Below are 13010 nucleotides of genomic sequence, written 5' to 3'. Positions count from 1 at the left end.
TAGAAAGTCATCACTAAAAATTAGAAAGTCGTCATTATATGAGTATAGTGACGACTTTTTCCATTGTGACATCGTTGTCACTAATTCTATGTCACAAATGGGTACGTGTGACAACCTCTACAAAGTCATCACTAAATATTATTATTTAATGACGAAGACTAAGTCGTCACTAAAGAATAGTATTCTGTGACGAAATTTTTTGTCACTGTTTCCAAAATTTTTTTGTCATAAAAGATAGCAGAAGTCGTCACAAATTTGAACGCGCACAGTGACAACTTGAACTTGTCACTCTCACTCCTAGTATTCTGTGACAAGAATAATCGTCACTTAATGAACTTACAACTTTGTCTACCAGAGCTGCAATTCTATTGCATTTTCAACAACCATAGCAGAAAATTGTGGCTCGACTAATGCAAAAAACGATAGTAATTAATGTACAATGAACCCTCAAATATATATATATGGTTATAAACATCTCTAAATTCATCACAACACACATTAACCAAAATGGGTTCCAAAGCCCACATTAGTTCAAGTACTAACAGCCATTATCCATCCAAACAATAGAGTACTAAATTCACATCAGTTCAACTAGTAACAGCCATTACGCATCCAAAAAAATAAAGTACTCTTTCCAAACAAAAACATAGACTAAAGCAGCAATTTGTGTCAAACTGAAGTCATCTTCATGAGCATATCCAAAAGCCAACCTTTTTCATCTCCTCAAGAGCATTTAATAGCATTGTACTGCATTGAAAGAAAGTATCATATGCATTAGAATCGATTTTAGTCAAAAAATATGCCATTACAAGCATACACTATTGAATTTGAATGAATAGTTATACTGAACAAAAATCCAATTAAGTCAATATGATAAGCTCCCACCAACATCACGTACAATGTCACACCACAGGACCATACATCCGCAATCTAGAAAATAGACAGCAATTACAAAATGAATGAAGACCTTCTTGAGACAAAACTATTTAATGAGCAGAAAGTAGGCAGCAGTGCCTGCCTGTTAAGCAGGAAGAAATGAACTGAAGAAGCATAACCACTAGCACAAAGTTTACAAGATGCTTGAGACAAGGGCCATATTGCTGATTTAGAAGAAACAGTACTACTACTTTTGACTATGTTTGGATGCAAGTTGGGGATACTAGTCGATCTAGTAATACCATATCACAGCAAAAGGGAGGAAATTCCATTATACTATCACAGTAAAGAGTTAACTAGAAGAGGAAACTAATGCTCAGAGGGAGAGAATCTTCGTAAATTCTTCAAGAATTTTGATGATACAGACCTTGCCATCATATTCCTTCCTTGACAGGACCTCAGGTGCAATATATGCTGGTGTTCCAACTGCCGATTTGGGTTGTGAGTGCAACAAACCGGACTGCAAGTAAATGCCAGAAACCAACAAAATTTCAAATTATCCACAGAAAAAAATATGAAGTCAATTGAATCACAATTTTTTTTAATTCCAAATGCAAAGATTTGTAACCTTAGAATAACCAAAATCACATATTTTAAGACGTGGTGTTGGACTCCCATCCAAAAGTGTGTTTTCCAGCTTCAAGTCCCTGTGACAGATTTCCTGCATTGAGAGAACAATGAGATAATAATAAGAGGACTCAAAAAGAATAAATAGTTCTAATATCTCACCATTGAATGACAGTAACTAACACCAGATATTAGCTGCTGGAAGAAAAAGCGAGCCTGCGTTTTAACAATAAGAAAGTCCCATAAGTATCTCTCTATAAAATCAATGCCAAAAGAAAATGAGATCAAGGCAAACGAAATATATTTTGCATGTGTTTACACCTCATCTTCATTGAATCCACCAGCACTACAATGCTGAGGCGATCCAAGGACTACAACCTAAGATTAGTGTTTGGTCAAACGGAGAGGCCAGAGATGGATCAGGTGCTGCAAATTCAGCCATGAAAGAAACAACATTAGTTTACGCTGCATTGCCACCTCTGTTCCAGACTGTGCACGAGCACACCAGTATGTTGCCTCCGGCTTGGATGGGCAGTCTACCTAGTCCTAGTGCAGGCAAGGCTATAACAAACTAGCCAGAGAATTAGATATCAGGACAGTTGCTTGTTATAGTGCAGTTTCTTAGGTGGAGATTTTCCAACAAAAAGCTTCTAGACAGTTACTCATTTCATTGTTCTTGTTAGAAGAATTTACTTGTTATTCTAGTACATATTTGACAAAAAATTTTATCACTGCTGGATTGTAGAAGAATGGTCATCCATGTCTGATTAAGTTCATTTTGTGATTTCAATTTATGTTTTTCAGCATTCCCACAAATTTTTTTTTTGTAAAATTACCTTAGGAATCTAGCACGCCAATAACTTACTATGGAAGACCTTGTTCTTGAAATTTTAATTGAAATAAAAGAAAGAATTTTAAGTCCCAGGTTAGCAGGACCACTGAAGATGAAGTCTACAACTTTAGATACCTGCTTTCAGGTTTTATTAATGATGGAATTTCAGGTGCTTAAATATCACTTCTTGTCTAACATGGATTTGGGAAGTACAGTGCTAGAGATGGTAGAGTAATTTCAGTGGCTAAAGGAAGGCAAGATAGCCTGAGTTTCCTTTTATTTGCTTCAACATAAGACACATGGGTTAACCTGCCACCTCCCCACTGTCGCCCATTTTTGTTGTATGTCTACATTTCCTTTTGTGTGCATCAGCCTATGCCTGAGGGGCGAGTGATTTGCAGCTAGGAGGTTAAATCAGTAAAGTTTTAAGTCAGACAAGAAAGCTGAAAATGCAAATAATGTATGAAAAGATTTGGAGAAATTAGCTTAACTATTTATGAAACGAACTTGGATGTCATACCATAGAAAGTTATAGGCAAAAGTCTCAGTAGGAACAAGATTAAACAAGCCAAAGAACAAAAAATTACCTTATGAATCACGTAAGGTAATCCTTTATCAGAGAAACATCTTGCAAACATGTCAAAATGGAAAACCATGACAGCAAAGTAAACAAAACAACACCAGATTTTGAAGATAGTAAAATTAGCCACAATATATATCTACAAAAGGGTAGACAAATTTTCATAGCTTAGATAGAACACAATACAAAACATCAAAGTATAAATAAACAAAAGAATTGGAATATGAAGTACAGCAAATTAGCACTTTTGTGTAGATTTCAGTAAACTATAACCTTTAGGCCATAAAGAAGTCATCTTTTCCTTTAGAGATAACACGATTGTAGAAGGACTAAACTTGCTTGGTCCAATGTCACTGCCATCAGCAAGCCTGAATTTCATCTCAACCAAATCTTCCACAACCATTGAACAACCTCAGCACATTAAACCAACCTCAAGTTTCTCGAGTCCACAAACTCAAATCATCTCCAACTCCACAAAAGGATGAAAAACAACAATCTTTCTTGCTTTTACCGAAAAACCAAATCAAAACTGAAGCGTTCACCCCTTTAAAAACTCAAATTTTAGATTTCATAAAAAGCCAAAATGGGCTAGCTCGTTTATTATTCTTTTCAATTAGAAATAGCACTTCCAAAGAGACATGAGAAATTTGACCAAATTTTGCCAAAACCCAAATCAAGATTCACAGGACTCTACCCAAAAGTCACTAATAAAGAACCAATTCATGAAAATCCAACAAATCTATAAAACCAGAACAAAAAGGGATTCAAGAACCTAAAAACTAAATCTGACAAGAAACAGAGAAGGTGCAACTAGCCATAGCCATGAACATCCCTACCATGCAATGCAAAATTAGACACAAATATTGAAATTACCTCAAACTATGCCTTCAATCCCTAACTTCCCGTTTTCCCCAAGCTTCAAGCTCTAAACTTCAGCTTTCACCCAAGTTTTCAAGCCCTAATTTCTAATTTCTTGCCACCAAGCCAATGTATCAAGCTCTGAATTAGGGATGTTGGTGGTGCGAGCTCAACAAAGTAACCCAAATTGAAAGTGCTTGCACTAATTGTTTATGGAAGACAATCGAAAACTCTAGTTCATGGATGGATTTGGTAGTGCGAGCTTGATACAGAGTAGTACATTCGGTGAAGTGAGGAGGATAAAGAGAGGGGGAGAAGATGTCTGAAAATTTGGCTAAGTGTTTTGGACATAGAGTGCATACTACTGAAGCAACGATGTCGTTTCCTTAAAATTCTTTCACCGCGCCATGCCTCTTGAATTTTTCAATTTGCCGCTCTTAGTTCTGAATATATAACTAACACGCCTTCTTCTTATTTAGATGCAAAAAATTCACGCTTTCTTCGTTCTTTCTCCTATCTCTCTATTTTTTCTTTTTCTCAACTTTATGTTATGTAATTAGTTTTTCTATTTTTTTTTACTCTCAGGTTGCATTAAAATAATAGAATATGATAATTTAGTGTGTTTGGGCAAAATTTTTTAGCATTTTTAACTAATATAGGACTCTTTCTAATTTATTATATAATAAAATAGTACAAAAACTAAAAAAGTTGTTAGAAATATATTTATGATTCGAAAAAAAATAAACATTCTTTTAATCCAAATCTTTTTGGTACTCATTTTTTGGTGCTATCAATTATGTATGATTTATAGTCTAACAAAATCTGACGATTGAATTAGTTGATTGAACAAGCGAAATAGTTTACAAATACATGTACGAAACGCTAAATGTATTTGGTATAAGTACCAATTCATAAATGATAAATGTGACTATTATAATTAATAACAACTTTTTGATCATGGAAATGTTAGGATTAGACTTAATTTCATATTCAGATATTGTTAGGTATTTGGTATAAGTACCAATTCATAAATGATAAATGTGACTATTATAATTAATAACAACTTTTTGATCATGGAAATGTTAGGATTAGACTTAATTTCATATTCAGTTATTGTTAAATTCTACTATTAACGACCTCTATTTTCAGATTGTCCTATTTATTAATTTTCCACCATGTTGTCATCAGGATAAATAGGGAATGTATGAAATTTTTTTAGATTTATAACAAATTATTACCTAAATTTGGAAAAATTATAAAATATGTATACATAGTTTATTAAGATACCTTCTGTATTTTGCAAATAGAAAAAAGGGCTAAATTGCAACACCATAGGGTGCCCTAACAGAATTAATAAAATTCGTGTATTACATATGGGGATAAATTGTAAAAGTTAGAGTGCCATTGTTCACTTAATGAAATTTGTGAATTAAATATGGGACTAAATTGCAAAAGTTAGGATGTAATAATAGAATTAAAGAAATTGGTGTACTACATATAGGGCTAAAGTACAAAAGTTAAGGTGTCATAATAGAATTAATGAAACTTTTTTTATCACATTATTGTAAATTGTAATACATTACAAACTCCAGTCATGCAATTGTCAAGATTTTTACTTACTTTCATATTAAATTTTATTATTCTCTACCATTATTTTCACACTACTATTATCAGTAATTTCCCCTATGTTGTCAACAGAACTAAATAATGAATTCATGATATTTTTTAACTTTATAACTAGGTATTAGTTACATTTGGAATAATTAAAAACTAGGTAAACATCTTTTTTTACAATACCTTCCTTATTTTGCTAATGATGAACACAACCTAATGTGTAAAAGCATAGGGTGCCATAATAGAATTAATACAACCACTCTTTATTGCATACGAGGCTAAATTGCAAAAGATACTAGTGTCATGGTAGAGTTAATGAGATTAGTTTACCAAATACGGGCCTAAAATATAAAAGTTCAGTGAAATAACATAATTAATTAAATTTATTTACAACACATGGGCCATATCGAAAAATTAATGTGGTATATGGGGCTAAAACGTAAAAGTTAGGGTGTCATAGTAGAATTAATAAAATTTATTTATAACACATGGCCCATATTAAAAAAATTAATGTGGTATATGGGGTCAAAATGTTAAAGTTAGGGTGTCATAGTAGAATTAATAAAATTTATTTACAACATATGTGCCATATTGAAAATATTAGGGTGTCATAGTAGAATTAGTGAAAGTGGAATGGGAATAAACGCTTTGTACAGTGACGACTACTTGTTGTCACTAATTTAGAACGTTTCACCATATTGTGACGATATTAACAAGTTGTCACTGAAGTTGGTCATACAGTGACAACATCTTTTTGAGTCGTCACAATGGTGATCTCCCGCCAGACTGGATAGTTGCACGTCATCCATACTGTGACGACTTATCCCGTATTGTCACTGTTGATGGGTGAACCCACGATCAAGAATGATGACTTTTAATGTCGTCACTAAAGTCTTCAATTCTGACAACTTTATATATTGTCACAGAGTATGTTGTCACAAAAGGCCAAATTTCTTGTAGTGTTCCCTCGGTTAGATTTTATAAACAACATTGAGGTTAGGCTTTTTGCCCCCTCATTGTACCTTATATTTCAATAAAATTTGGGATGGCTACCCTCCCCCAAATATGGGGTTTATTGCCAAAAAAAAAAAAATAGGGTTTTACTATATTTGATGAATAAGAGTGCAATTACCGTATGTAATGTGTTCCTTTTTTAATGTATATGCAAACGTATATCATATGCTATAGTTATACTACATATACTAACGTGGTGTGTATGATATTATAGTTTTACGATGATGATATATATATTTATATATATATATATATATATATAAAACATTATACGTGGAATGATTTTTGATAAGAATACAATTTTATTATGAGGTATATAATGTTGGAAAAAGGTCTGAACAATGCTAACAAAATTGTAGACATAATTTAAGAAAGTTTGAATCGTACTTAATAACACTATCCTAAGAAACTATTTCAGAAAGTTGAAATGTTTCCCCATGATTGAACAAGCCTTCTTCTTGTAAACAAGAAGGAATAGAAACTAGCAAACATTGTATGAATCCAGCAAAAAGGAGGAAAGAGAAAAGAGAGAAAGAAGGAGAGAAAGTGAGTTGTCAGGAAAATTGTACTGTGGGCTCTAAGTGCACTTTCCAAGGTGGGAACAGCTGGTATTTATAGGCGTCAAAAATAATATGTTGGATGTGACAGCCCCACCTCTCCCTAAGGCGAACCCTAGGGTATCAGCGGACTGCCTGCCTAGCTCTCGCCGGGGCTCAGTCGTTCAAAGAACTAATATCATCAATGAAACGGATAGAACATCTTCCAATACAGGGAATTAAAACCCTAATTAAAACACAATCACTATTTCAACGTTCCAGCTTAATATATGTATCAACACATGACAACTTACCATTCCACACTCAAAATTACCTAGCATAAGTCATACTTAAAATTTAAGCTTACAAGTCTGCTTAAACAAAAGTTACAACCTCAAAACGCAAGTACGAGCAAAATAAAGCTAGAAAACTCTCGATCAAGTCCCTTTTCGATCTGTTAAGGAAAATAAAAGGGAATAGGGTGAGTTAAAACCCAATGAGGTTCCAAGTAAAAACAAGTAAACACATAGTCACATAAGATCACAAAATAATCAAATAAGCATCGTACAGTAGAATAACAATTAATCACAGTTCAATTCAAGGATACAGGTGGCTTTCAAAAGCCAAAGATCCACTTGAGTTTGATCATAATTGCCTCCTGTTGACACTCCGTCAACACTTGTATGCACAGTATAAAGGGTCCGCAGAACACCACTTTCACCAGTTTCCGTCCACCAATCAACCCCCTACCGGGCTCGCACGCCACAAACAGTAGCTTGGTAATACTCGAGTATACCAGGAATTCAAGATTCCAAAGAAACAGGATCAAGTCGAGGATTTTACCACTGGTGGTGCTGGGCAACACAACAAGCAAGCACAACGGCTATACTTCACCAGGGACCTCCAAACATCAGTCTTCAAGGTTTATCGGCCTTCTCGACCAAGCCCTTGCTGGCTCGATACAACCGACTCACCTAAGAGGTTGGGTACTCAAACAGTAGCAGTAGTTGATGGGACATCACCCAAACAACTTAAACACAGTCATATATAGAGAAAACACATCTCATAATAACAGTATACAGAGCCTCATTGGAAAACAAGTGAGGTCGAGTGCGATAAAGTATACGCTCGCCTCCATTTTATCAAAACAGTATTTGGCTCCAACAGTCATAAATCAAGTATTTCAAATATTCAGGTAACAGGTAGTAGGTAGTGGAATACTCACCTGTCAAGCAAAAGTAGCAATCGATGTCAAACGTCTTAGTTACGATCACCTTCGTTTCCCAAACCTAGGTCAACAAGTGAAATCATTAACAATTGGATTTGTTCCTTACTAAAGTATAGGTTCATTAAGAAACCGAGTGGGTAGTCTAGGCTACTTAATTCGACATGCAATAAGGTCCATGACATGGTAAAATTTCATGAGAAAATAAGTTTAGTGTGTACATGAAAGCTCGGCAAAAGACATGTTTCATTTAGACTTGAAGGTTCCTTATTCGGATTAAACAGTTTTGCCCGGCAGTCTCGGAAAAACAGTGATAATTCACTGTAGAAAGGTCAGAATTAGGTTCCGTCAGTGCCGTTAGAAACTAGGTTCACAAGGCTATATTTGTGTAGAAGAAACCATTTCCAAAATCGAAACATAAGTGGTTCAAAATTAAGCATCCATATGAATTTTCTGGACAGTCTCGGATGAACAGTAACAACCGGGTAGCCAAATTTCAAGATTCGCCACGAATCGTTCGGGACGAACCAGAAAATGAGCTTGTTACCATTTTAAAGCTCTAAGAGTCTACTTTCAAATGCCACAAATGGCACTCAATTCTGATCATTGAGTAAAACTTTATGACCTTCACAAGATCACTGGTCAGAAAATTCCTGGACCTAGTCCAGTTTTGCCTCTTTGCTCATAACTCAAGATTTATCCAACCAAATTGGCTAATTTTTTGTAGACAACCTCCACACACATAACCCAACATATATCCCTCACCCTTGTAGCCAAATTAAGCATGAAATTATCAAAGCAAAACAGGGCAGCAAGCCCTTGAAATTTTCGGACAGCACCTCCCCAACTTTTTAAACTTTCAACCTTTCATGGTTTGTACCCCAATCACATAACAAGTATTAGATCTACTAAAAAGGGGTTCAAAAACATGTTAATACCTCATACACATACATGAACAAGGGCGAGGCATTTCATAAAACACTTGGTAGGCATACTAACAAACTTAACTACTACTTGTTTAAGTCAAGGAATTAACCCCAAATCTCAACCAAAACAACTTGTATTTCACCATGAAAACTTAAAGTAGATGATATAATATCATAACCCTCAAATTTAAAGATCATTTACCTCTCTTACAAGTTGCTTAGGTCACCAAACAATCCACCAAGATGGAAGCTTCAAGCTTGGATCCACTACTAGGAATAAAAGGGAAGTTTCTCAACCCACTTAAGATCTTTCTCTTTTGATTTTTGCTCTTGATTTACTAGGGTTAGAAAGCAAGGAAAATGGAGTTTCTCTCTTCCTCTCTATGCTTCATGAAAGTTGGCCACAAGGAGGAAATAAAAGGGCTAATTTTGGTTTAAATTCTTTCTAATCCCTTGGTCAAACAAGATCCATGGCTAGGGTTTTGCCACTTGGCTCCATCCTTGTCCAATCCTTTCTTAATCTTTGACTAATGACATACTAACCTTTCCAAATGTACCAATACATATTTAACACCTCTAATCTCTCACATAAAGTCTCTACCACTAATAAAAGAACACTTGAACAATTACAAGTGGTGAATTATTTACAACCTAACTCAAGGAAATATTTTACTTCAAGTAAAATGAATTGAAATGTAATGCATGGAAATTATTATAATACATAGTAAATATATTGTAAGGGCATATATTAAATGGTCTAGATCTTATAATAAGGCATGTAAATAAGAAAATTGTGTTTTAAAGTGAGGGTTAATACAAGGGATTTGTTGTAACACATTGTAAAATATAATGCTAGGGCATATAAGAGGTGGTTTAAATCTTGGTGCAAGGCATGTAGTTTGGGGAAATTGTATTTTAAAAATGAGGGTTCTCACATTCTCTCCCCCTTAAAGAATTTCGCCCTCGAAATTCTCAGCTTGATTACTGAGTAGTTCAAAATATTTTCAGTGAATAGCCTTTTTAATTCTCTCGAGTCCTGTAAGCACATGCTTTAGTAAAAGACCAGCACTACAAAGCCATATTATGTAGGAATTGAGGCTCCAAATCTTTATTTAGAACATGTATCAATTTACAAGTTTCATACTCGTATAACCTATCAAAATATAATACTAGCTTGTTCCAATCGAGGAATAATCCTCATGTCCTTACTAATCAATGTTGCAAAAGTCATTTAGAGCAGAAAAGTATCACTTATAGCCAAACGTTTGGAGAAAGTAGAAAAGACGTTCAAAATGTAAAGTTGTAAACTGTCTGACCTAAAATGATTTGAAGAACTCATTTTCCTTTTATTTAAGCCTCAATCCACTCATAAACCAACCTCAAAATAGTTTACCAACTCCAATCCTAAAGTTGGAAATGTAAGTAGGAATAATCCTAGGAAAATAGAAATTTTCCAGTTTTGCGTGATCTCATTTGAAAATCATATCTCGAGATTCTTATGTCCAAAACTTATAAACTTTATACCGTCGGAATATAGATTCAAATTGTTACAACTTTCTAGAAGGTACCATTGTAAGATCCAATCCACAAGTCAGTTAAATTTCAACCTAAAGTTGCTGCTTCACCCAGTAATAGACAGAACAAGTATACAATTTCAGTCAACTTTGAAAAATTGTAGATATTCATGGGAATTGAGAACAATACTGATACTCTGAACCTAGTTTCAAACATAATAAATGAAACTCAATTTTGACTTTTCTACATCAAGATATAACAGATTTCGTAAAACTTTCCAAGGTTCCTTGCGGAAAAATTTTTCAGCGGCACTTCCTTTGTGTTTACTAACTTTTTCCAGCCCATTCAAGGCTTCATTCTTCCCATGAAATAGCTTCAACTCAAGCATATAAATATCAAGCTAACAACTCACTACATCAAGCATATAACTGTCACCTATTCAAGTTAGAAAATGAAACCTTAAGCTGAAATTCCTAATCACAAGCTGGAAGTTTCTTTAGGCAAGTCAAACTAGCATATAAAAGCTAGATATTTCCCATAGCAAAGCTACCAAACCATGGCCAACACCTAAGTATCATGTGTGGACAGAAAAGTACCATAAAACTGAAAATTTCACAACACAACTGCAAACCATGATATTTTCTCATAAAACAACCGAAATTGAAACCCTAAACCACCAGTTTGCATATATTTAAAGTAGAGGAAAGTTTATTGCCAAAGTTACCCTGTAACCTCAAGAAAGATGAAAACTTAGAGCTTCTTCCTCCAAAATCACCCCACCAACACCTTGAAATCTACCTTAGTTATTATTTCTATAGAGTAGTTTGCAAATTAATTGGTTGAAACTCAAGATTCAAGTACAAATTTGAGGTTAGAGTTGAAAGTCTCTCTTGGGTTTTTCTTCTCCATTTGTTCGGCCAAGCAAGAGGAAAATGAAAACAATTTGGTCAACTTTTTGATTTAGTCGAGGTGAAGAACGTGACACAAACTTTAATCTTGATAAAAGAAAAGTTAAAACTTGGCTACTATTCTTGCTAGCTCTCAAACCCATACACTATACGCTAATTAGTTTATTCCTTTGGAACGACAAACGAAAATCTTCACTTAACTTAAAGACTAAATTATAGCAATAGACTCATGGGCAAGGATCCAATACTGCCCAACCACTCACTAATAGCTAACTTGACAAGGGATGTCTTGAGATGCTATTCGACTAGGCAAATGCACTAATTCAAACTTATTGCGTACCCCTTATGGAATCCCTTCATATTTCTTTTTCAATTCTATGTTCTAGTGTCGTAGTTCAATTTTCTCCAAGTATTCTTGTTTCCTTTATCCTTCCCAGTGCTCAGTTACTCTCTTTCGGAACTCTACTTCCTTTCAAATAATCTCTATTTTCTTTTGCAGATCAGTCACATTTGTCACCTTGCCGATTTACTTAACTCAATGATAGCTTGCCAGGCAACTCTAATTACGACTGGCTTCATGAAAGCTCTAGTCATATAACTTTTAAGTTTATTCATTTCCAATCCAGCCACGAGGAATTAAACTTAGCTATTCTTAAATGAGATAGACGAGAAAGTAGAACACAAGTGGGACAATACTTCAAAATACTGTGTCACTTATTCCTATTCTGGAGTCTTAACACAAGGAGTACCATTGCCACTTATATACATAACGAATCCCTAAAGCGTACTTTGTATGTCGAAAGTTTCACATCCTATCTCAAACTCTTGCATATAGGTATAGAACTCAATTCCTTTTTCAAATCCCTATGCATAATTCCAAAACTCACAATCTCGCCATGATAATAATCGAGTCAAGTCCATACTTAGATATTAGTGGATAGGTATCAAGGAAGTATAGGAAAGAATATCACAAGAGGGGTAGAAATATCCATACAGTTGCAATCAAACCGCCTCACATTCGAAATAAACACTTATCAAGTCTTCACAGTCATAGGAGAAGGAAATAGGTCTTCAGTGCAAATTTTTCGACGTACGCTACAATCTAGCCACTGTTTATAGAAACCCTAATAGACTATTTTTAGATTAGTCCATGATAACTTCCGAGATCCATTCCCTCAATCAGTCCAATAACTAGGTCAAGTGTTAGAATCATCCACGCCTTAACCTTTGCCATCAAAACTCACCTCAAATGCAATCAAGATACAGACCCTTATTCTGGCGCTCTCCACTATTTGGTACCCAAGTACAAGAATCCACAATAAGACAATTCACAACTCGAGCCGGCCGGTCCCAAGAGTAAATCACCCATATTAGAGATTCCTACCCGACGTACATATCTATTTCTCCCAAGTATCCTGATAAAGGTTTTATGCTTATAACAATCATGATTCATAGTTTACGCCCCAGAAGAGCACCCAATCCTTACCAATTACCCACAT

At 34.8% G+C, this 13010-nt stretch overlaps 1 long non-coding RNA gene across 1 annotated transcript; it reads right to left on the bottom strand.

The window, feature by feature from the left end:
- Positions 1–429: 429 nt before the first annotated feature.
- Positions 430–4106, bottom strand: LOC113768694. The gene is made up of 6 exons (XR_003468112.1): positions 3789–4106; positions 1825–1929; positions 1666–1719; positions 1505–1597; positions 1304–1396; positions 430–747 (listed from the first exon to the last, which is right to left on the bottom strand). It is a non-coding gene; the product is annotated as an uncharacterized LOC113768694 (long non-coding RNA).
- Positions 4107–13010: the final 8904 nt, after the last annotated feature.

This window comes from Coffea eugenioides, chromosome 4 (assembly GCF_003713205.1).
Source record: "Coffea eugenioides isolate CCC68of chromosome 4, Ceug_1.0, whole genome shotgun sequence".
Classification (NCBI taxonomy): Eukaryota; Viridiplantae; Streptophyta; class Magnoliopsida; order Gentianales; family Rubiaceae; genus Coffea; species Coffea eugenioides.
Note: the sequence above shows the minus strand (reverse complement) of the source record. Positions and strands in the feature narration are given on the sequence as shown.